The 25,357-nt window shown below is 37.7% G+C and overlaps 1 protein-coding gene across 4 annotated transcripts in view; it reads right to left on the bottom strand.

Annotated features, from left to right (window-relative positions):
* The window catches only part of LOC108722442 (uncharacterized), a 26,815-nt gene extending 6,527 nt beyond the window's left edge, over window positions 1-20,288 (bottom strand). Inside the window, exon 1 of one of the 4 annotated variants that reach the window (XM_018447559.1) lies at window positions 19,271-20,288. The gene's annotated coding sequence lies outside the window, so the exon portion shown is untranslated. Of the gene's footprint in view, window positions 1-85; window positions 124-160; window positions 252-19,270 lie in introns of those variants that run through there. The other 3 variants (XM_018447561.1, XM_018447560.1, XM_018447562.1) reach the window with 3 other exon arrangements.
* Between the last annotated feature and the right edge of the window lie 5,069 nt (window positions 20,289-25,357).

The raw sequence follows: 25,357 nt of genomic DNA, 5'->3' as shown, positions 1-25,357 counted from the left end.
GCACTGAAAAACAGAAACATTGATTAAAACAATTTATAGTTTCATAGTTTCGAGCACTGTTTTTATATTCTGGGAAATTTCACACATTTCGTAGGTGCAGTTTACACAGCCAAGATACGAATAAGAACGAGTGCGTAATAAAAACGAAAGAGATACGTACAAAAAAAAAAGCAAATACTGATTCGCGCTAAAAACACTATATGCTCGCTCATAGAACAACATACGCTCACTTGACGTCAGCGATCTTAATGGTAATAACAAATAACATCATTACATCAGCTTATAGAGCCTATACAAAAAGTCTCTGATCACGTGACCAACTATTCCGTGATTGACCAGCGCCTTCCAATTGGATCGTGAGTCATGTAACGGGAACGCGCGAAATATGAATCGTATTATAGCTTTTCAGTATGTACAATAAAAAATTAAATAAATTTGTTACTTATAAAACGTAAAAACAGACTCTGCCATGAATGGACGACAAAAAAACAACATTAGAAAGCTACAAAGTGAAATTGATTTTTAAAATTAAGTTATCGCATTATTTTAAATTATGCGTGTTTCATAAAAAAAAAAATATGATTCGCCGATTTCTGATTGATTTTTAAGCCCTGCGCACAATGAAAGAAATATTTAGAAACAGGAATAAATACTAAATATTATAGAAAGAATTGCAAATTATATTCGAAAATGAATAATATATCATATATTATATTAGAAATAACGTAATAAATAACACAATAGATGCGCAAATAAAATATAAAATATATGTTATATCCTATTTGTATCCATTGTGTGTTACTTTTAATGTCTATGTCTAATTTCTTTATTATACATATATGTATATATGTATATGATTTTATTCATTCTTGTAGTTCTTAATAGGCTAACTCTCATCGGATATTATTTATATCAGTTGATCTAATCGGTTATTTTTTCATCGGATATTTCACCGCATCGGATTTAACATAATCCAAAAATGTCCAATGCTTTTGATCGGATATCAGACTTGATCGGATAAAATACTCTCTTTTTATCCGTTCAAGTTTAATGTCCGATCAAGTTGTAAGTTTATCCGATGAAATTTTAACGGATAGGCATATGGCGGTTCATATTCCGTTCACATGTAAACGGAAATCACATTTCATCGGATAAAGGTGTTCGTCACCTCATCGGATAACCCTGAATCCGATCGAAACTGATCGGAAAAAGCAGTAGAACGGTTATTTCCGATCAAAAGCATTGGACATTTTTCTCAGTGGGTGATTGAATGACTTAGAAGTAAGAGAGAATATAAAATATGAGTTTAAATAATAATTAATGTTTTATTCTTTTGAAACTATTTTTCACCATAATATTAATTTTAATATTAATTTTTCTAAAATTGTGCTATGAATTTTAAACGCGTTCTGAATAAATGTACGTGAAAATCGTGAAAACGTTTCTTGGTGAAGAAACCCGACAGTAAATTCAATATTCGGATTAGGAATTACGAGAGAAATTGCGGAACTGAATGTCGACAACGAATGTGGCCGATTTAAAGCGACGTCTCGTCGACTGCGGGTGCCTGCCGTTTGCGTATGTGCCGTCTGCCAATGGATAGTCTGTCTCGGGTGGATGTACATACCGGTACCGGGATGTCGATCAGAGCCCGATTCTAGGACACGGGCGACCTATCGGCGGATGTCAGTTCCGTGCGTCGTATTAGGGTCTCGACGAGTCAATGGATCGAACGTTGGACCTTTCGAGGTAGATAAGGTCGTGTCGTGGCTTTCCTCCCGGGGGCGAGCCAGCCGCAAGAAATGCTTTCGCGATGACAGGCACCCTCTAATCGAAGTAATTAATTCTGAACTGCATGATCAGGATCTGCCAACCACTTTCCAATTTCAACGTAATCAGCGAACTTCGCGAAACTATTATTATTTTTTGCTCACTAAGGGTTGCTTGCTATAACCTCTCGAGTTAGGTTTCTATATAACGAAATTTAATTTAGTTTATTGCTGTAACATGATAACATCTTGAATTCTTATATCACACGAAGAGAATAGTTTTGCTAAAGTATATCTAAAAATTTAGCTAGATAACTGATCTGAAAACAATTTTTTTGAACTATATAATAATTATGTAGAGAACATTCAAACTAATTGCTAGAATGTTAAAATTTTTCGTATAGCATTGCTCATTATGCTTGAGTTTTTTACCTACGTAATTAATTTGATGATTCGATAAAATTATTTTCAGATCTGTACCTACCTAAATTTTTAAATGCTTCAGCAAAATTCTTTCCGTGCATATATTATGTATGTATGTAGCAAAATGTACAAGAGATTGAGATTAAAATATCTCCGCGTAGAAATTAAGCGCATATTTGAATATGATTAAGCAGCACATTATGGCTTTTGAGTGTAATAGAAACTCTTTGAGAATGATAATGCAAATGATAAGTAATCACAATTTACAAGAAATATCATAATTAAAACATGAAGCTTCTATTGATATGTATTGTTATTGCTAGTTTATACCATCTTAAGTTTGATCGCGCGTTTTATCGCTCCAATTTAAATTCATTCTTGTAAGAGAGCTTATGTCTCACGCTCTCTTGGCTTGCTGATGTTCCCATATCCTTGCTACTCTTCCACTTCTGAATACTCTTGAGTTTGAACTCTCTTAACGGAGTTGTTAATTATACACTTACTAACTTTGCTTTTATCCGTACTCCACTTATTCGTAAAGTTTGGTGCTCGACGATGTATATAATGCACTATATTTTTCTTTCTTGTTCGTTTCGCGACATGACGAAGGAATATAACTTCGTGGTAAAATGGTGTTTTTATGTGTATCGTTCCGAAAGAGTCAGCCGGAGTTTATCTTTCGTTGCTTCACTTCGTTTTAATTAGTTCGAGTAGCTGTTGAAAAATTGTGCAAAATGTATACAAGGTAGACTTCGCGCAATATGCAATACACTTGATTCACTTAAGCGGTACACTTTAATTAGGAGTCCTAAACTATCCAACATCTCGTTTGCTGAAAGTAATACCATTGAAATAATGAGAGATTTATGCTTGCTTTAAACGCGCATTTCAAACTCACTGCTCGATCTTCTGCTGCTCAAATCTCGAAGTTTAATTATTCAGAACAGACGGAAGTGAGTTTTACGAAATCCTTTGACGCTATAATTTGGATACTGCTTTATAAATATGTACAAACTTGGTTGACGTATTTCTGCGCATCGTCTTCAATCCTTGCATAAGTTTTCTTCAATTTATGCAAAATAACCATGCATCAAGATAAGAAAACCGTTTTATGTAAAATGGCTCGCGCGGAAATACACGTCACGAAACACCTGTCGCGCGTAAAACTTTTTCGCGAGCTTGGCACAGGACTGGGTGACAAAGCCCTGCCATTTATTGGCCTCGTCTGACAATGCGAATACTTTTCCTCTCTTATATCGACATACAATGGTATTGTGCCCTCTGATATATATCGGCCATATTTTCACGACTGTGATTCACGTTTTAAATCGAGATATTGTTTAGAATTAGAGTAATTAACTCCATTTGAAATAAATTGCTTGTGTCTATATAAAGCATCTACCCATCAAATTAGAGTAATTAGCTTCATTCAAAATAAATTACCTATAGAGTTTCTATCGATCAAATTGCTGGTTATCGCGCGCTAATAATTTCAGTTAGTCTCGTAAACGGGACGTTGATCGAGTAGTTATGTATATTGCCTATGCGCGCTATGCGCGTGTCTGGCTTTTGATCGAGTACAAACGCATTTGGCGTATCGGATTACGAAGGAAGCTCTATCAATTCTAGAAAGCGCAGCTTCGACGCGAACAGAATTCCAAATGGTTTAAAACTCATAATACCGCTCATTATAATCCAGGGTAAATTATCGGGGAATAAATAAATTCGAAACGGGAATAAATAAGAGCAATCGTGTTAATCCCGTTAAATGATTACATCTATTGACTTCGAAGTTGCCGAACAAATCCTCATCGAACAGTCATCATGTGTATTTAATTACCAGTGAAACCAATTAAAATAGATCAATCGACGAAAAACAAAAATGATGTTTCATCTCATCTCGTGCGAATGCTATCGACGTGACGGGGAATACTTTTTTCCGTAAAAACAAATGCCAATTTAATTCCGCATCAATCATGATGGCTCCCACGTTCTCGAACTCCGATTAGTTTAAAGGGGAACTATTTTCCAAGAGACAGTTTTTGCAGAATGCTTTTGGAAAGCAGTGAAAATTCTGTTCCATGACTGAACAGCTAAAAAGTCGGAATGAAATCAATTTACAATTTTAATACTAATTAACATTTTAAAAGCAATTTGTGACATAAATTCAATGGTTACAGAAGCGTTATGCGCGTGCACTCAGGATTATAATTTTCAATGATTTCCATGTTCAAATTTCTAAATAATATCAAAATGGGTTTATGATTTCCATTTTAGGAACATGTATAATACAGAACGTAGAGTTGAAATTATTTTATTGAAATATATTTAATTCCTATCAAAATTACATATCTAGATGTAATACTTTTTTTTATATGAAATGGACATTTCCGGTGTAATAGCGTAATATAGGAGAAACGAATGAGGGGTTTCAATTATCGTTGAATAAATGTAAAACGTGGATAAAGTTTTGCGTGCAAGAAACACGAAAGGACGGAATCGAGCGAAAACGTAATTACCGCGTCGATAATATATATGTGCAAGAACGGTATTTAAATTATTCACCGATTTAAACGCGACAAGCAAAGCCGCTTGGATACGATCGGATTTTCTGATTACCCCCCGAACCGATTAAAGTTATATCCATGTTTTCTCTATTAACGGTGGGTAATAACTGGCGCACATTTTCGGTGTGTTTTCTAAACATTCGTAGTAACAGATCTGAATAATTCGGATAACTCATGCCGCGTTCTAAAGCCCCTGTAGCTTCGGATGTAGGCGGATAGGCTAAACGGATGAACAGATTCACGCTGCGCCGCGCAAACGCGTCGCAAATTGAAGAAAAACAGATCGATAGTAATCTAATGTTACATTTTCTACCCTTTTAACGTGTTATGATAATATTGTCTTAAGTATACGTGCATTTTGTGCCAAACAGTGCAACAGTTAAGTGATATCTGAGAGGTCCTCTTTAATCCAAAAGCTGTATAAAACCGAGTGAATTTCCATACGTAGTCCTTGACACGTTTTATACATACGCATACATACATCCGACAGCAGATAGCGTGACTTTATTATATATCACATCACCGTACAATTTGCCTTTAGTTAATGTGTTTGTTTACCTTTATCTTTACGCATCCATTTAGAATAGCAACTATGCTCATGTCAAGTGTACTCTTGGGATGTTCGCGACTCGGACCAGCAGAGGACAAAGGGAGTAAGTCACAAAGTACGTTTACATGTGGCAAATTTCGCACCAGCGCGCGTATCACCACGAATTCGTCAAAGCGCTTCAACATCCATTGTTTATCCGCGCGTCCGACCGCATGCGGTTTTCTATCTTTCTGTGGAAATGATCGACACAATCCACAGACTTTTAGAAAATACGACATTCCGGGTCGAGAGTCGACCGGATTTCTCTTGTTATTTATTCGATGAGAGTTGGAGACGTTTCGCCGAGTTTCGTGGTAATCCCAGCTGTATCGTGCCACGAAGGCATTCGAGACGAGGGCGAAACGAGAGTGGAACGAGGGTTAAAGTGCAGGAAAGGGACGCGGACCAGCGAACGATACGGTACGATGGTGCGATAAACATAATATATTTCCAACCGTGAGAGATACATAGGGGAGAAATATGCTTACTGCGCGAAAACATACGCATTATATAAATTGCTTCTTATGACGGGGAAACGAATTTTTCCATTTACATTTCCAGTAAAATATTTCTCTTAAAAAATCCACAGTGTATCTTTTTTCTTCATACATCTTTCCTCTAATATTTCATTATTATATACACGGAAAGAATTTGCTGAAGTATCTGAAATGTCATAAATTATTGTATCATTCGATGCAGAAAGTTCAATTGTGAATAAATTTACGCACTATTTCATAAAATAATACGTAGACAAGACGATTTTGCTAAAGTATATAAAAATTTAGCCAGATATAGAAAATAATTTTGGACTAAAGTAATTACATAAAAAACGTGATGAGTGATGCTGTAACAAATTTTGACAGTTTAGCAATCAGTTTGAGCATCCTACATAATTATTTTGATAATCCAATAATCATCTTCATATCCGTATTTAGCTAAATTTTTATAGATTTTTCAGAAAAATTGTTTTTTCTATGTATTATTTCATGATATAGTACACTGTTAAATCTATAGTGTCAAATTTAACTTAACTCGCCACTGCTCCTACTAAATTACACTTGCTCCTGTTATTTTATATTAAAATTATAGTTAAATTTGACACTACATTGTCTTAATTTGACACTATATAGTATCAAATTAACACTATGTAGTATCAAATATAACCATTATTTTAGTATAAAATAACGATGTAATTGAGCAGGAACAGTGGCGATTTACATTAAGTTAAATTTGAAAAATTTTTGACAAATTTGATTTAACATTGTACGTAAATTTATTAATTACAACTAAAATTTCTGCATTGAATGATACAACGTTAATAATTTTCGACATTTTCGCAAGTTCGCAAAATATGCAATTAATTGAAAAGCATTCTTTGGAACTTTTCTACTAATTAATTGGTTCGCTCTTATAAAAATATATCTAGTACGCGAAAACAAACGCATTGTGTAAATTGTTCTTTATACAATGCGAGGAGGGCAAACAAATTTTTTCATTTGCGTTTCTATGCAGTAAAATGTTTCTCTTAAAAAATCCGCAGTGTACCCTTTTTTAATGTATTTTTTGTCTAATATTTCATTATATTACAGTATATATGGAAAGAATGACTTTGTTGAAGTATCTAAAAAAGCTAGATACAGATTCGAAAATAATGTTCTTAAACCATCAAAGTAATTATGTAGGAAGCATGATAAACGATGCTGCAAAAAGTTTTGACATTCTAGCAACTATCTTGAGAGTGTCCTTCATAATTATTTTGATGGTCTAACAAAATTATTTTCATATCTGTACGTAGCTAAATGTTTATACATTCTTCAGCAAAACCGTCTTTTTGTATTATTTTACGATATGTATTTTTTGTATTATTTTATAATAGAGAGAGAGAGAGAGTTGTGATTTAATTTTTGCGTTAGACGGTACTATGTTGATAATTTTCGATATTTTTGCAAGACAGCCAATAATTGAAATCAGTTGAAAAGTATTCTGCGGAACTTTTCAATTGATTAATTTCTGATTAACTTTTTATAAAAATATATTTACTGCGCGGACACACATTTAGAAATTACTCCTTTTGAAGAAGCAACGATTTTTTTCATTTGCGTTTCTATCCAATGAAATGTCTCTCTAAAATGAATATAGTCTATAGCGTATCTTCTTTCTCTCATATATCTTTCTTCTAATATTTCATTATTATATTATTTTTTACTGTAGCGCGTTGATTTCCCAATTACAACAGAAATTTTTTCGTCGGATGGTTACAAAAACAATAATCTTCAACATTTTCGCAAGATCGCAAAATGCGCAATTAATTGAAAAGGATTCTTTCCGAAACTTTTCTACTAATTGGTGATTGGCTCTTATAAAAGCTTAACGAACGATAAGAGCCCAGTAATTAACCTAACGAGATCCCTTTCTGTAAAATGTTGGATTTAGAAGATTCCGCAAATGATCGTACGGTGTTGGAAAACCGCGATTTTCTTTTAATCCGTTCCGAAAACGTGCGAAAGTGAAGGTAGACCGGACGGATGGAGCACGGATGGTGAGGTTTAAAGTAAAAGCCGAAAGTGCGAGGTCGCGCTGATAACGTGGAAACGTTCGTACTAGATGGAAAAAGGCGTTACTAGCGGGTGGAAAAGTATGCGGTTGGCGGGTGAGGACACGTTGCTTTATTAAATATGGACGCTCACGACCCATGCAGGTTACTCTAGGCTCCCCACACGTACGCGTTCGTTCGTTCATGTACATACACGTGCGTGGGCACGTATGCGAGCGAGAATAGCGAGGGTGAAACGTGACGGAACGTATCCTTCCTTCCTTCCGAATCCCGTAATTCGCACGGTAGAGAAATTTGTACGTCGCCTCCCACGGTTTTATCATGTTTCTTACACGGCCACTCATCTCCGTAAGTGCTCGACGGTGGTGGCACGAGGGATGACGGGGACGAGGACGTCCGGAACGGGTCGATGATAAAGCTACCGTCTCTCTCATCCTTCTCTCGCTTCTCTTCCTGCTCTATCCCACGCTGTCCCTTCGATTCTCGTCGAAGCCCGCGATAGTTTCGAAAGAACCGCTTTCCGAGTAACCGCTCGAGTAACTGCAGTGAAATCACTTTACAACGCGAACTCTCCGTCGAACCTTAAAATTAGATTTGTCATACCTGATTTTCGTTATATCGAATTTTCCGACTATATTGTTATGAACGGTGACGCGGAATTCAATCGAATCTCGCAGTAGGAAGAATTTTATCCTCTCGATATTTCTCAAACTTCCGATACGGTCGCGTATTGGTTCTTGATGAAAGAAACCGTTGTATCGTCGTTAGTCGAACGTTCCGAGATCTTTTTGTATTCTTCCTTCATTACGCGAATTGCCTTCGGGCATTCTGAGAACGCGGGATACTCGTTCTTTTGCGAATCTATCCTAAACAATCGTTCAAGAATTCGAAGGCGGAGCGCACGGAACGCGCGTGCTGATTGCACGATGCGATCACGGCTCGCGAGCTGGGAAATGGAACGCTGTAAATTGTGTGTGAACAGCAATTCAGGTCTAAAATGCCGGAAATGCAGTCGATTTATCTGTGAAAAATACGTGCGCATTGCTGTAGTCTATCCTGTTTGCTTAACTAACACTACGTCTCGACAAAAATATTTTTTATTAAAAAATAATGTTAGTAAATTAATATTAACTTATAATAACTGATATTTAACTTATAATATATCATTGATACACACAGAAAAACATCATTCTATTGTTAAGAATAATGATAACTCAGTTTACCTTTTTTTTTTAATAACAGTTATCTTTAATAAAGAAAATTTTCTTGATAATCTTAAAATATATATTTATTACTTTAAGAAAAACTCGTTATCATGTATCTACTTAAAACAAGAATTTATATTCTTTTAAAAAGTATTTTAATAAAATTTTATTGAAGAAAAGACTTTATGTAATAAGCAATTCGAATTTGTTTTAATTTAACTCTAAAATGTTATTAAGTCGTAAATTTTACGTATAAGTAAGTGAAATTGAGCGCTAAGCAGTGCTTTTAGTGGTCATTAGGTGGTCCGATCTGCCATATTAAAAGCTAAAATAAGCCGAGATAAGCTTTTAAAAATCCTATCCGTTATATATCAGTTTGAACTCCCCGATGATCAATATTATAACAGAAAGCATGATAAGTAATTTCAATTTTTAAGTAGTTTTGTGTTATTTGTATAATTATACTTTATTTAAATGTATATAGAGGAGATACACGCAATGGAATTATATGTATAGATTATAATATTTTGTTATTAAAAGTATGAAATGTATGAAAAACTGCATTAATTATAAGAATATTATTAAGTCTATTTCCTTGTACGTAAAGTTTATGTCGAAAGCACTGTAATTAATAGAGATAGCATTCTAGGGTTAATAATCTTGATTAAAGTATGTTAAATTTACTATGATAGATTATATTTTAAATAAATTTGATATTTATAATAAACTTACAATAGAGATTTGCGAACATATAAATTTTTGGAATATTTGAAACGAGTAATTAATATATATAATACGGTACGCGTACATGAACTTATAATAAATTTCACATTAATTTTTCTGCACAATCGTATACTTTTTGGTCAATGAAAATAAAAGAAACTAAAACCTACTATTACGCCTTTTACAAAGATCCATAAAACTTGGCTTGTGCTGTAAACTGAAGCCCCATAATGAACTTTTCAAGTTTGATAGTACGTGCGAACCGAAATTAAATTTTTGTTCCTTACACTTGGAGTAAAAGTATCCCTTTGGGAAAAATACTCTCTTCGCCTTCGGTCGATCGAAGTTACGCGAATCAGTATTTCTGAATTGAAATGCGGAGAGATTATTTGTCTATTTCTTCTTTATAACGTTCTTTATACTGTTTTCGTTTTTTTAATACTTCTTAGAGAACACGAGAAGCAAAGCACTAAACGCGCTAAGGACTACAAACGAGACGTGGTATCGATTTTCAATGCTGTCATTCCTTTGAACAGGACCACACAAAAGGCGGAAGAATCAAAATGCTAAAGTGCTCCTTGCTTCGATCGATCGAGGATGTCTCCGTCCAAAGAATAACGAAACTTAACTTTACGATAAAATAAACCGCGAAAATAAATAGCCTCTCTCGGAAAATAGATAGGAAGCATCAAAGTACAACATATAAATTCTAATACATATATGTATACGAGTTTATAAATATGTATATAGTAATTAATACGTCTCATGTAGTAATTTTACTAAAATTGCACAACGAATAGTTACGTAGGTCGAACCTGTAATAAAATTCCAGGTTGATTCTCGACCGAGTCTGCGATGGCTCTGAAAGAACGAGGCAATAAATTATCTTTTATAGCTAGTCAAATATAATGAATAAAGATGTACGTCGCGCACACAGGTTAATTTACTACAGACGAGTATTTCGAGTGTAGCTTTTCAACTTCGGCCTTTATATTTTTATGGAAATAACAGCCAAGTGTCATCGCGTATCGCTAACGACGGTAATTATCGATCACTGTTCGCGCTACCTCACGCTGACTCAAATAAAGAGCGACGTCGACCGAGGGCAAAACTTGCGCCCATTTTGCGCCTTTTGTTAGATCGGAGCAACTTGCAAAAAGCTCGATATCTGCGATGAAAGATTAATGCGCTCAATTATGAACTTGGAACGCTGTAAATTAAACAAAAAACCGGACGCCGACAGGGTAGATATCTGTTACGCCGAAAGTAATTTACAGAGAGCACAGGTTTGCCATTATTCGCTCGTAGTTATTCGCACGGTACTCAACCATAGTAACTATCACCGTAACGCGATACTTATGGCAGTATCAACGCGTGGCATAACGCCGCAGTTTGCACGAAGCGGAACGACGATAATTATCGGAAAAAGTTAGTATCGTCTGGATTTGGCGAAAAAGGGACGAGTGGTAATGGGCGCAACGTTGCAGCAGCCATCCTACGGTTGCTGAGAGGAGATCGCTCGGCGGTGGCGCCGGTGCCTGAAACCCACTTTCAGTTTAACGCGATTGTGCAAAATCAATTACCGCAGAGTTCGCGTAATATACGAGCGAAGTTTACCGCCGAAAGTGTCCTCTCCTCGCTCGCCTAGCCACGACGGTTTCGGCCCAAGTTGTCGTGCCCGGCACGATCCCAAACCTCCGATCCTCGGGACCTTAACTTACGAAATTATAGCTGCCCCGGTCACAGATTCTGTGGACCGCCGCGAAACAGCCGTGGAAACGGTCATGGCGTCGGGGCAACCACCGGTGGCGGCGACTCTCCACGACTTTGCGTTTAGGGCGTCTCTCTATCGTTAATGCCCGGCACTCCCGCAAATTCCCTTTATTGCAGCATTTGGCCGATACGCGCGTTCCAGACTGCGGGAACACAAGAACGGGGCAAACGATCCTGGTAGTTCGCTTAAACGAGGTGCATAACCGAGCCGCGCCGTCCCACTGATTTCTAAAGAGAATCGGCTTTAATGACAATCCCTCCTGCTTCCTAATCTGCTTTGGTTAATCCTAAAAATTTGATAAACGTTAACATCGATTACGCTGCTCGCGCGGTTATTGAGAATATAATGGAGATCTTCTCACGCTCTCACGCCCATGCCCTCCGGATATCGCGGGTCTCGTGTAACGCGGATGTAAAAGGTCGAACAGGGAGATGAGAGGAGAGCACAAAACGGCCGTAACGGCCACCGACCGAGAGGATAGTCGGCAATCTATTTCGTAATTTAATTACGAGGCTGTTGCAAATTTGCTTTCCCTTCGGCAGATTTTTTTTTTAAAGCCCCAGCATATTGCACGGATAGAAAAATCCCTTTTACTAATCAAGATTTGAACTTTCATGACGGCTAAAATAGAGTTATAACAGCGATACCGGTTGAAAAAGTGATTTTTCCATCGGAGTAAAATGTTCTCTTTGTTGGACAAACGGTCACAATTGTACCCATCTCAATTTTTAACCTTTTGGAGATTATAAAAAGATCGGAGACGTGCTATAGAGAGTGGACCATAATCTACTTCGGCTTTTCATTACAAGCCTGTTAAAACCTCGCTTTCGCGCTCACCCTCAGGATTCTTTTGTAAGGTGCCGTACATTATACGACACACGGAATGTGGAATTTAAATTTTTTTCACCGTAATTAACAACGGTTTAATTAACGATGATTGCAAAGATAAATACAATTCTTTCATCAATTTTGTCTTCGCCGTTAAATTAAGATTTTTGTTTATTAAACGCGAACACCGAGTTGTTATTTTCGTATTCTGTATTTCTTTTTGCTATACTCGGATTGTCATTCTTGTCGAGGTTGGATGTCCGGTACTCAATTTTAAAATTTAATTATGGATCTTGTGCTGGTTCGTATTCATTCGCATTCGTTGTCGTCGCGTGTTTTTCCTTCCTTTGAAAACTCGATGCGTGATGATTGAACAATAGGACCGATCTATATTTGTAAACAATGTGTTTGCTTTTCCGAATAACGAATTTATGTTATTTAATAACTGTATTTAACGTAACAATATCGTCATTATTTTGTCGAATTAAAATCATTTGTTTATTCAACATACTGAATCGTTCTCATTCTCGCATTTCAGATTGTCCTTCCCTCATAAAAGATTGGAAATGTCATTCTGTCCCAGCGGAATATAATCTATTTCGAAATTTAATTACGAATCTGTAACAATTTCGCTTTCGCTACTACGAGCATTTTCCAAAAATTCGATATGTTGTATTTATTTTTACAGACAATATATGAATTTTAACAGCTGCTCACGAATCATATATCACGTATAAACAACAATAAGCCGGAAGAAGTAAGAATTTAATATCAATAATATGATTATAAAATCAAAATCCGTTTCTCGTTAAATCGCGTCAGATTTATATCGCTTTCGATATTAAATTTTTCATTGTTTATAAAAGATTAAAGATATTGTTTTATATCAGAGTTGGTTGGCGATCCATTACGTAATTTAATTATGAGCTACTCGCTTTAAAAGGCTTTTGTTACCCTTGTAATAGAACCTGTAAATAAATGAGCTAAGTTTCCTATAATATTTTGTTATACGCTCCTCTTTCTTAGCCAACGAAATCCTTCATTACTCGTTGTCTAACGTACGTCATCGTTGAATTATCACCATTCTTTTTTGTCACTTTTCTGTTACTTATATAAAGGATTGAAAATGCCGTTCTGTGGCAGCGCGTAGCACCGTTAAAGCCGAGGAAAATTTATCGCAACTACAAGTCGCAGGTCGCAGTACAGCCATCCCAGCCAGCGGTGCCAAGGGGTGTTACTTTATTTCATGTAGGCACGTGTGTAGGTAAGTTCCTTGCACACGTGTACGACGCGTGTAGACGTGAACAGCGAACGTCGTGGCCACGGAGTCCCCATAAATTTGGCCGTAGGATTTCGCCAGGCCCGGAGAAAAGGGATTGGTCCTCTTACAGACGTAGCCTTAGCGAATTATGTTATTTGATTTAGAGGACTGATAGTCGGCCGAGGAGATCGGCTGCGCCGCCGTTGGCCGGAAGTCGATGAAGTAAATTAAACGGGCAGCAAGAGGAGAGAGGGTAAATGCGATAGTGGTTGTTTCGAAGGATGCTCTCCCTCTTCCCTTCTCTCTCTCTCTCTCCCTGTCTCTCTCTCTCGCGCGCGCGCGCGCGCCCCGATAATTCTGTCGGGGAAATGGGAAAGAAAAAGGATGGGCTCCAAGCTGATAATTCGGGCACGGTAGTAGATCTGAGGGAAGAGGCACAACCGAGGATCCAGAAGAAGAGACCATAGGAGAAAAAGCGTTGATATCATCTCGAGAACGACGCTTTTAATTAATTGCGGAAATGAAGTTTCGCCCTTCTTCTGTGTTTTTCGCACCTGCATTTATATAAAATTCAAGCAGGCAAAGTACAGATTGCTGTTTTAGTTTTGAAAGATTATCGACCGCGCGATATAATCTTCTCTTGCGCGCATCTTTCTTCTTTTGCAACTTTTATAATTGTCGCGAACTTCGTTTACACGCACCAAGTCACGCGATCAAAAAAAACGGAAAAGAGAGAAATAGAAAGACAGAGAAAGAGAGAGAGAGAACGGATTTGTCTTTTGCGATTTATTCTCGTAGGATAAAACTTGCCGGACGAACTTTCGAATAACTTACGGTCGTCTCCGATAAAATATGCTTTCTGGAGATGAAATATGCGCTGGAAATCCCACTGCTTATCCTCCCCTCAGCAACGAAATGTCCGAAACTTTTTATTTCCTTATGAGCTTTTTATGAATGCTACAACATTGGCCAGATCGGCGAAGTTATTTTCTGGTACAACGACATCGTTGCTCCATGTCTGATCGTATGGAAAAAGAGCATATGGAACGACACAGAAGCGTCTTGCGGAAATCGACGCTTTACGAGCGTGTCAGCTAGCTATTTCGCTATCGACATGAAACCGCGAAAATGCATTTGTGATGCTGTACACGCTACAAACGCCCGCGTGACGTATTCGCGATTGTCAAAGTACCGCGTTAGGAAAACGGAGCTGAGTATACGAAGAGGGTATGAGAAGGCAGATTGCCTTTGACGCGAGCAATAAAGTAACACTGTACGCCTCGCATGGCGCGGTAAACTCCTCCTTTCTACAACTCGCGCCTCTGGATCTCGTCATCACTTATACGTGAGGGTGGATGAAACAGAGGCTAACCACGTTATGTATGCACACAGTAATATAATGCACCGTACAGGATGCAACTTATCGCGCCTAAAACACACTCACGTACGCCTGTTCCCTCGTTCGTTCCGTTCTCTTGTTCACTGTATATCGAACGAGTCAGCCCAACCTGACTACTATCTCGAGCAACTTAAGAAGCAATCGCGCAGATGTGGCTGTAATTTTAGGAACGCTTTTTGGAAACTGATAATTAGCCGATAATCTCTTTCCGAGAGAACTTTGGTCACGGTCTGGCAGCTACTTAATTGTGTGCTCTGCTATTTGTAACTCGTGTTTCCGACCCTTTATATCTCTGTAGTTCACTCGTTCTCCTCGCACCCCCTATCGTCTCTTTCCACCCTAGCTCGTTCTATTCACTATTAACCTTTGTTTCTATTCGCCGACCAAGTTAGTAGAATCTATGGAGTTATCGCTCTACTGTTACTTGAATAAACATTTCCAATTTTGCATTTGTAAACCCGGTTTCTTAAATTATGTAAAATATTTCCAACTGTCTAAATCTTACGCTAAGCGTTCACCCTTATTACATACGATGACTTTCCGATCCTTTCCATTGTTAAATATCGAGGAAGTAATGGTAATCCAATTCCTTGAATTAAACAATAGTTTGTTATTTTTAATTTCCATGAGCATCAAAATGTAAATCCATTTCTGTGATTAGTTTCAAAGTAAACATCGTTCGTATTAACGTACGCACTTAGTAAATAATGAATTAAATTTGAATCAAATTTAATATATTTTCTTAAATTGTTTAACTCCATTGTTTTAGTTAAATTAACGACATATTGAATAGAAGCAGTGGGGACTTATAGAAATATGTAATACGTAGAAGAGACAATCAATCAGTTATGGTGCTAACATACAAAATTGTTTATATCTAGAAATGGTTGAGTTTCGATTTATGTTTACTAAGGCTTTTTTATTTAGTATAGTGCGTATTATATAAATGCTGAATAGTCTTTTTAACCTGTATAAAAAACAACACGACTTTTTTTTTCGACGCTTGGAAAAAAATATCAAATTTATAATTTATCGCAATTCCAGCGACATTTCTCGTTAGTAGATACTAGCAAAAAGATCTATATTCTAATTATTTTTGCAGGAAACAGAGCTTGATTCAACTGCATTTTTTAAATTTTGGTTTTTTAGCATAAAAAATGTAGAACTCTTTTTATTTTTATATTGTTTTTATAACTATCATTATTTATTTCATATGAATAGAATATTGTGTTAACTTCACGGATTTTTAAAAAGAGTTCCGCATTTTTTATACTAAAAAACTAAAGTTGAAAATATGGCGTTGGCTTTGCGAATCTAACATAATACTTCCCCTCTAAAGTACAAGAAAAAGATAAATATTTCCACTTTTAGTAGATTCCGTTAGTATTATTCGAATTCTACCAATATATATAATTTGAAAACAAAATCCAACAATTATCAATTTTAATATATTTTATAGGATATTAAAAAAACTTCAACATTTATATGGTAGATAATATACATCATACTAACTCTAAGTAAAAAACAATATAGCTATATCATTCTTTGTGTAATAAGTATGTGTATAGTTGATATGACTTATTTATTTTAATGTGTCAATGTTATGTATGATTTGGATGAAAACTTGATTGAGGACTCATTTACTAAACAGCGATTTGAGAAAGCAAAAACGATTTGCCACGCATGTAATTAAAAATATGTATATGCGAAGCGCTCATTAGTCTGAGCGCACATATACACATATTTAGTATGTGTAGTGAGTCGTATTATAGCTTTCTTACAGATGCTAAAGGGGACTTACTACACACAAGTGCAAACATGTACGTCTAACAGTGGCATATGAAAAGTTCGTCATATTCTCATTATAAAAATGCGCTGAAACGCATGAAACTATATATATATCGCATCTATTAATAAAAGAAAGAGAATTCATATTAAAAGAAGTTTAATGTATTTGACATACATAAAAGCAGAGTAAAAATGACATCAACTTCATATGATTTTTTAAATGTCGGAAGAAAATATTAATTTCTTAAAAGTTGTTGTAAGTAATATATACGTTTTTGATGCAAACCATTTTACACGATAATTTAACATTAATTATATCAGCAATGTACAATTAAAAGAAAAGAATGCTCTGCCATATACTGATAGAGTTATTAGTTTTTTTTTTGACAACCAACTTCGTGTCATAACCAACCCTAGTCTCCCCTTCTAAGGATTAAGAATACTATTGTAACTGTGACTTTAGTTTATTTAATTTTTTGAGTCTGCGAAACGTTTCAACAAGGATCGCGCAAGCCACAGCAAGAGAAGCGCTTATCTTACGGCATGGATTTTCCCCTTGTTCTTTTTTGCTCTGTAGAGCACGTAGAGGCCTGTGGAAGCGTAGTTACTCTGCCCTTATATAAATGCTAATATAAATGCTGTATACCGCCTCCCTCTTGGACGATACATCTTTGATAAAATTACAGTCCCGCTATGTCCTCTCTATTCGCGGGAACTCATATAGAAAAATTTCTACGGAAGATTTTGCGTGCGAGGAATTTGTTATTTCGCTCCTGCGATGATAAGTCGATGATACACCGAGAATCAAATTTTCATGCAACCTTCTGGTACGTGCTTTGGAAAAATTTCGGCATCGCTTTCTTGTTTTTCAAGCTCGATATACCTCCATGTCGTCGCTACGAAGCCGACGTTGATTCCGAGATGATACTGAAAAATATGTTGACTTGTCCCTCAGCTGGAATTTGCCTCCGTCGCGTTTATCCCTGTCTTTTACTCCGTTCGCTTCTGCTCGCGACACCTCCCTTTCTTTGGTCGGATCTCGCTCTATTCGGATTTCGCTTCCGAGCTACTCGCGCGCGCGGAATCTTGCCGGCGCGCCCATATAAATGCTAATGTTATACATTGACGTGGTATATGACCCGACTGGAAGAAGTTCTACAAATTTTGAGTCGGATGTAATCCATCTCACGGTATTGCGCGCAGCAGTGCGATCTGTGAAGATTGATCGGCTCCAACCTTCTGGGATGATTCCTAGTCTGGCTTTAATTAATGGGTTGGAGAGAAGAATGCAATCTCGAGAACTCTGATTCAGCTTAAATAAGGATATTTAAACGAGAGAAAAATGAGAAATCAAGGTATGTTAACACAATTTCACTGGAATTATTAAGAGAAGAAAAAAAGATGGTTTAAAAAATGCTTCGCTAATGTTACTATTAAAATTAAAGACTTGAAAGTGGATGCCTTGTATTTTTTATACAACCGTAGTACAGCGATATGGTTGCTTTGAAAAATCCTGAAAAATGGGTCGGGCGAATCTCGAGGTCATACTCTTCAAGTATATCGACAGCGCTGCCAACGTCCTCGGCAAATGCAATTTCAAAGTGAAATAGAAAAACTTTTTTCGAATTATACGAGACAATTGGTGCACAGTTGAGCAATTCAAGGCATTTGAATTTATTGAGTAAATTAAATTCAGTTCCTCAACCATTAATATACAGTGGCTCGATTTTTGTATTTCTTGTTACCTTTTTTATCGCGATCGGTTGAACTTTTTCCGGGAGTTTTGGCGTGAAAGCTATCGTTAAGCACGATCCGCGGATGTATACGCGCTGCCGCACGATCGGTCGATTTGATGCCAACCGCGTGTTGGATTTTGCACCAAATGCGTTGGCTTAGGTACGCATGCATCCATTACCAGCCTCCATGATCCCCATCGATGGTCCAGACTTGAAAAATGACCGGCGATAAAATTTCCCGAGCGCGAAGCGATAGCGCAAAAGAGAGGAAAAAAGGGAAAAAGAAGCAGGAAGAAAGAAACGTGCATCACAAGTAGTTGCAGTGACGGTTCAGTTAAAAATCTCGCTCGAAAAATTTCTCCCTGAAAGTTATTTCTCCTACCAACTTTCCTCGATGTGTTTGGTATGCTAGATAGACGAGACGTATCGATCTCTCTATTTTTGATTCGGTTGAAAAGATTCGTTGAGGTCGAGCTCCGAATTCTCACGCCTCACGTAGCTGCATTTTCTTTAGGTATTCTATGACATCATTTGGCTTCCACGGAGAAACTAATTTTGTTCTCCAAAATAATAGTACTTAAAACTACGGGTATATATCAAAGCGATAACATTTCCGCAGTATAATACAACTTGGCGTTGCGCATTGCTACTTACTTGGAATATCCCAAACGCTGTGCCGAGGTGTTCATTTGTCCGCACGACCGTCGTCACGATCATTACTCTCTCTAGCTTCTCTCTCTCTCTCTCTCTCTCTCTCTCTTCCACTTCTCTCGACAATATCTTTCCCCGTCTTTCTATCGTCAGTTGTCTTTTTCGCTTTTTTTTCTAGGCACCCTCTCTCTTTTCCGCAACCTCGAGTCCGCTTTTTGCCACAAATACTGTGTATTACCCGCGTTTAGCTATTAAGAGCAAACAACCGCGTCGCATCGTAGTCGTCTTCGCTATACATTGTAGATGCACGCATTGTACAAATGCACGCGTGCGACACGCGCGCGCGCATCTATGCTCGGCTTGCCGCAAATCTCCCGCGGATCTCATCCACGTCGAAATGGTATGGCTCTCCTCTCCCGCAGCGAGAATAAGCGTGTCGCAGGTTCGACCCACTTTGGAAGGCGCAATTCCTCGCGGTTCGACTTCTGCCTACTCGGTCGATTGATAATTCCGATCTTGTCGATCGATAGCTCACCGATATCGTTAGCATATTCTACTACAACATCGTCGAAGATGTCACACGTGCCGACCGTCGCGACGGATCTTCTCTGGTACCATTGCCGCTTCCGGATGTCATATTCGATCTTGAAGTAATCTTCAGTCAGCTAATGACGTGGCGCACGTAGACTTTGAGGCCGATCATGACAATCCCTCCCCCACACTTCTAGACTGCGCTGTTGCGTGCCGCGCTCATGTCACGCTCGCGCTACTGATCGGATCATCCCGAACGTAGAGATGACCTCGTACGTGATCGGGGATGCTGCTCGGCACACGAGAGGACCATGTGCCGTGCGCGCTGGCGATGCGTATGCTGTGTGTGCGTTCCAAAACACGTAAAAGAGCGCACGTTCGTGGGAACAAGCGCGTTTACGTGTGCGTTCTCGAAGGCACGTAAGCACCGCGTCGACGCGTTCCATGCGCCGTCGGTGGAGGGTTGTAGGCCGCCCGCGGTCCAGGCCGCCACGCAGTATACTGAGCAGTGGTGCCGAGAGCCCGGGAGAACCCGCGGGAGCCTGTTCGTGGGTGAACGAAGCTCTCCGAAAATCTGCGAAGATCCTCGATTCGATACACTCGGGGTCGCGCCACCAGCGCGCCGAAGGACACGGATGGACCACCGGGACTACCTGTCGGACCAACAGCATCACCACCACGGAGAGAAGAGCGGAGAATCTCTCGCTTCTCTTGAATGGACTCGTTCGGCTCTTCACGTCGATAAGATTGGCGCAATCGCTCTTTTCTTTTTTTTTTGTTCTCCCTCATTTCTTTTCTTCTTATTCTTCTCCTTTATCTTTGCCGAGCGCAATAAGCTTACGTGTTCTAAAAAGACAGAAAGTCAAAGGCAGATCGCCTCGATGCTGTTGGATATATACGAACGAGATATATATATATATATATATATCAGCGCAAGAACGTATCAAATTGACGATCCCTCTAAATTTGAAATCACGAGGATTACGCTGTCCGATATCGTCGTAACACCACGGTCACGGGGCGTTAAACTCACATTGGAACAGCGGTGCATCGATTTTGGATTATAGATGTTGCACGGTGAATACTCCGCAATAGGCGACATGCCGCGGAAAAATTCTCGCAGAAAGGAGAGCATCGTCCGTAAATAAAATATTTTATAAGCTGCGCGCTTATCAACTGCGTACGCGCGAGCAATTCGCGGAACGCCCGTACCGGACAAACGTTATTGTATTTATTCTACTATCAGGAAGGATAATCCTTATATATATGGAGTATTATCCGTACCGTTGCATCCCAGATTATTCTACGTCTTCTCGATATTCCGTGTTCGGTATTACGTCTAGTCTAGAATCAATACCGATCAATGTCTCATATGAATACGTTTGACATGTCTTATACAATTCTGATTTATACGGAAAAAATGATCTTGCTATGAAGTATATAAAAATTTAGTTAGATACAAATTTGAAAATAATTTTATTGAATTATCAAAATAATTATGTAGAACTTTCTTAATCTTTGAAGAACAAGGACCATTTTTTAAATCTTATAGCTTTTCCTTGAATAAGATATGTTACAATTTATTTAACTTATTTTATTGTAATTCTAATTGCCTTAAACTGTGACAATGTTTGAGCGTCACTATAGTGGTTTTCTTGTAAAGATTAAGCGTTGAAGCAATGCTGTAAAAATTTTAACATTCTACCAACCAGGTTTAGCGTCTTCCATAATTATTTCGATGGTCTGAACAAAATTATTTTCAAATTTATATCTAGCTAAATTTTTATGTACTTCAGAAAATTGTTTTCCGTGTATTACTCGTGCAACTGCATTAACATATTTTATACATATTTTTTTCTTATTTTCTTCGCACGAAAAACTGTCCGGATATTTTTCTGTTTGATTTTCTGTTATTTTTTAATATTACAAAGAGCATACCTTCAGATAGGTCGAGTTATAGGATTAAATTCGGTGGATACGATCATATTCGTAACCTGCGATCTCTTTATTTTTACGATTTCGATTTCGTGTTGCTATTGTGAACCAGATCTTTTCGTCGATCGGCCACGGGTGTGACTTCCAGCAATTTCAGTATAGCAATCGAGAGGAGCGTCGTTGTTACGGAATACAATCTAGAGAAATATGGATTCGGGATGCTGACTCGCATACCAGTCCTTCGGGGTGAGAAACATTATCCAGAACGCAGTGAATTGATCAGAAAATTATTACCTGATAAATGTTAAGAATTATTCTGCGCTTATTCAATTGGAAATTTAATGGAAATGTATTGATTCGCTTTAATGTACCGAAGAACCTTCGATTCTTTTGTTTTATCAATATTAGCATTAATACAGGTAGAACTCGTAATTGATTTTGTAATATTTTTCCCTACTATCTATTAATATGGAATATAGATTTTTTGTATTAATACTGCATAATTTAAAAATTTAATCGTATGAATCGAGTATTGAATAATGTAATTGTGCACTATTACATTTAATAGTACAAATTGTTAGAATAAAATAGATGTGAAAAGATTCAATAAAATTCAAAGTAATAAAATTCTTTTCTCTTACCCTCTGACAGTTTGTACTCAATAACGGCGAATTCTTGGCGAGATCGATGTAAATCTTCCCTGGAATTCGTTGCGCGCGAAGGTGTCTGAGATTTATACGAGAGGTTGACGGGAATTAAATATTACCCGTTTTGATTATATTCTCATAGTCTTGTGACATAGTCTTTTTTAGTCGTTTCCGAGTTCCGCGCAAGAACGGAGTGGTCGGTTCCAACTATTTTGGTTACGCGATGAACCTGTCCGGACAGTTCTTTTACTTCGCATAATGAACCCTTATTCCAGAGATGGAAATTGTTAAAGATGCTTTATCTCTTTTATTTTCTACTTGTCATCTACGAACATTTTCTTAGCATAATTGCTGAGATGAGGTAGAATTTTTAATAATAAGGAGGAAGGACTTTATAAAAAGGAATTTGCTATTCTTTAGGTAAAATGCATTTTAAGTAGATAAAATGTCAGGTAATGCAGAGAGAGAGAGAGAGAGAGAGAGAGAGAGAGAGAGAGAGAGAGAAGAATATATTAATTTTGAGAATTTAGATACCAAAGAATTGGTTGGGGTAAGATTTTTATATTACACGTATTTGGCGATGTTGAGGTAGAGTAGACGCAGTATTGATCGAGGGATCCAAATTTCTTGGTAGGCGCAATGCCACCCTCGCGCATCTCTGACCGCGTTTATACGCGGAAGGGTCGGTCTTGTGGAAAGGGAGAGTGAAAGGAGGGATGAAAAAGTAACCTCGCCGTGTTTATCGCACGAGATGGATGATGCGGTTATTTTACGAATCGAACAGTTTTGAATCGCCGATGCGAGCCGAATTAGTCCGAGCACCCTCGAGCGTGCCTTACGATCGATTCGAAATAAACCAGAGGTTTCGCACTGTTGACCTTCCGCCAACCTTCTCTCCTCTTCCCCTTCTCTCTCTCTCTCTCTCTCTCTCTCCTTCTCTCTCTCTCTCTCTCTCTCTCTCATCTGAAAGATCCGTAGCTTCCTCCCATGAGATTGGCGTGTCCCATATTTAATCAAGAACATCGCACCAAGCTGATATAAAGTCCAGGCTCGCGTCTAATTCGGAAGCTGACATTACGTGTGAACTGCTATGGGATTTCTGAAATTAGCCATGTGAGAGATATGATAGAGATACAAATTCGAGCAGGAGATTATGCATAAGGAGAGTTTTGCAAACTGTCTACTTGTCAGTTTCTCTCTTTCATAATTAGAAGAATTAATTATTTCCATTGTAAGTTTTCAAACAAGTTTTCATTAATTTCTACGAAATTTTAGAACACACACAGTCTTTATTCTGATTAAAAAATGATTAAGGGTTTACTCTTTTTATTAGGATTCCTCTGTCCACTTCTTCACGTCCAGGTTTCACGTCCAACAGACTTTTGATGATTTCCTGATTGTTGAAAGAGAGTTCATGCGGAGATCCTCGACTTACCTTTTAGAGAAGAACTGGTAGAGAGATCGATGCAGAACTATTGTTGTTTTTCTTCTTTTTCCTCCTTTGTACAATCTCTTTTGTCGGGAGAGTAGATTCTTTGACCTCTTCGGAGGTTACGAGTCGTCTCGTTTGTTCAAGGGCTGCTTCTTATCCTCGTCTCACCGCATCGGGGCAAACTTTCCCTCGGGACGTCGAAACCGCTGTATGAATCGTGTCGACTGTAATTACGGCGCTGAAAGTATTAGTTGGATTCTTTCGACGAAGTTTCTCGAGCAACAGACAGACATGTTGTTCTCTCCCACGGGACTATAAGCGCAAACGTTTGCTCCCATCTCACGATTTACCAGATATATGTTGCAGAAACAACGGCGTATTGCGCTACTTTATAACGTCCGTTACATGATACTTCTCCTCTCCGCAACAAAAACTTTCGGACTAGACGAGAGAGTGGTGATCATTCTTACTTGACATTCTTAAGGCGTGCAATAAAATAGCTTGATGGATAGTTGCAATAAAAATGGAAATTTTAAGAAAACTGAGAAGATAACGTTAATAGAGAAGATAACAATAAAATCACTCTTAATTTGTAGATAGATATAAATTTATCAATTATTTGTGATAAATTTGTCAACTTCTTATCGATATTTATTTTAATAGTAAACGTGTAAGATCAATGTTGCAGATCAATGATATTATCGTGATATGGTTGGATTAATCAAATGATCAGTTATCTCTTGTCGATATTTCCTCGATATATAACAGATTTAATTTTTGTATAAATAGAGTATTTTAAGCTGCGTCAAAATTTTCTGATTGCCTATCTTTATTTGTAATAAAGACTGTTTGTGCATTAGATGAGTGTAATTAAAATAAAGTTCGAATTCCTGCCAACTGCAGCGGGGTAAGCTATTTCTGCAGAGCGCCGTTAACGTGGAGCTCTACACGATGGTAAGAGGTAGAGCTATACCGGATGCTGGTAGTCCCAGACTTTAAATAGAATCATATAAACGCCAACGATTATAGGCCCATCTAAGCAATGGTTGCAGAATTATAATTGACAATTTGCTAGATGGCGTTCCTAATCTTTTAACGGTTCTTTAGCTGCGCAAAGTGAGATATGAAAGTATGTCTCGCGACCGGTTTGTCAAATGAAATTCCATATCGAGATTATAGGAACGTAACGCGGCACTTCAAAGGATTATGTACATACGTGCATAATCTATCGCATTCACCTTTTCGTCGAAAGTTTAAAGGATCTTTTTGTTAAACAAAAAATAATTTTCGATGAGCTGAATAAAAGTAATCGCAACCGTTGGGTATTAAGAATTTTCTTTTAACATTTTTGTTCAAACAGCTACGTGATGTAAATCCGGTATACATACATATAAGTGAGAATTTCTGATCATGGTGGAAACGATCAATCATTACGCGATGATTATATATAATGATAAGCTGCCATGTGTATCCTAAGAATATTCAATGCCAAGACTCTTAAAGTAGGCGGTTCCATTTGATGTGAATATATATACTCCTCGTTGC

Source organism: Mycetomoellerius zeteki, unplaced genomic scaffold, assembly GCF_001594055.1.
Source record: "Mycetomoellerius zeteki isolate Tzet28-1 unplaced genomic scaffold, Tzet1.0 scaffold204, whole genome shotgun sequence".
Taxonomy (NCBI): domain Eukaryota; kingdom Metazoa; phylum Arthropoda; class Insecta; order Hymenoptera; family Formicidae; genus Mycetomoellerius; species Mycetomoellerius zeteki.
The sequence above is the reverse complement of the archived record's forward strand: the minus strand, read 5'-3'. Positions and strand labels throughout refer to the sequence as shown.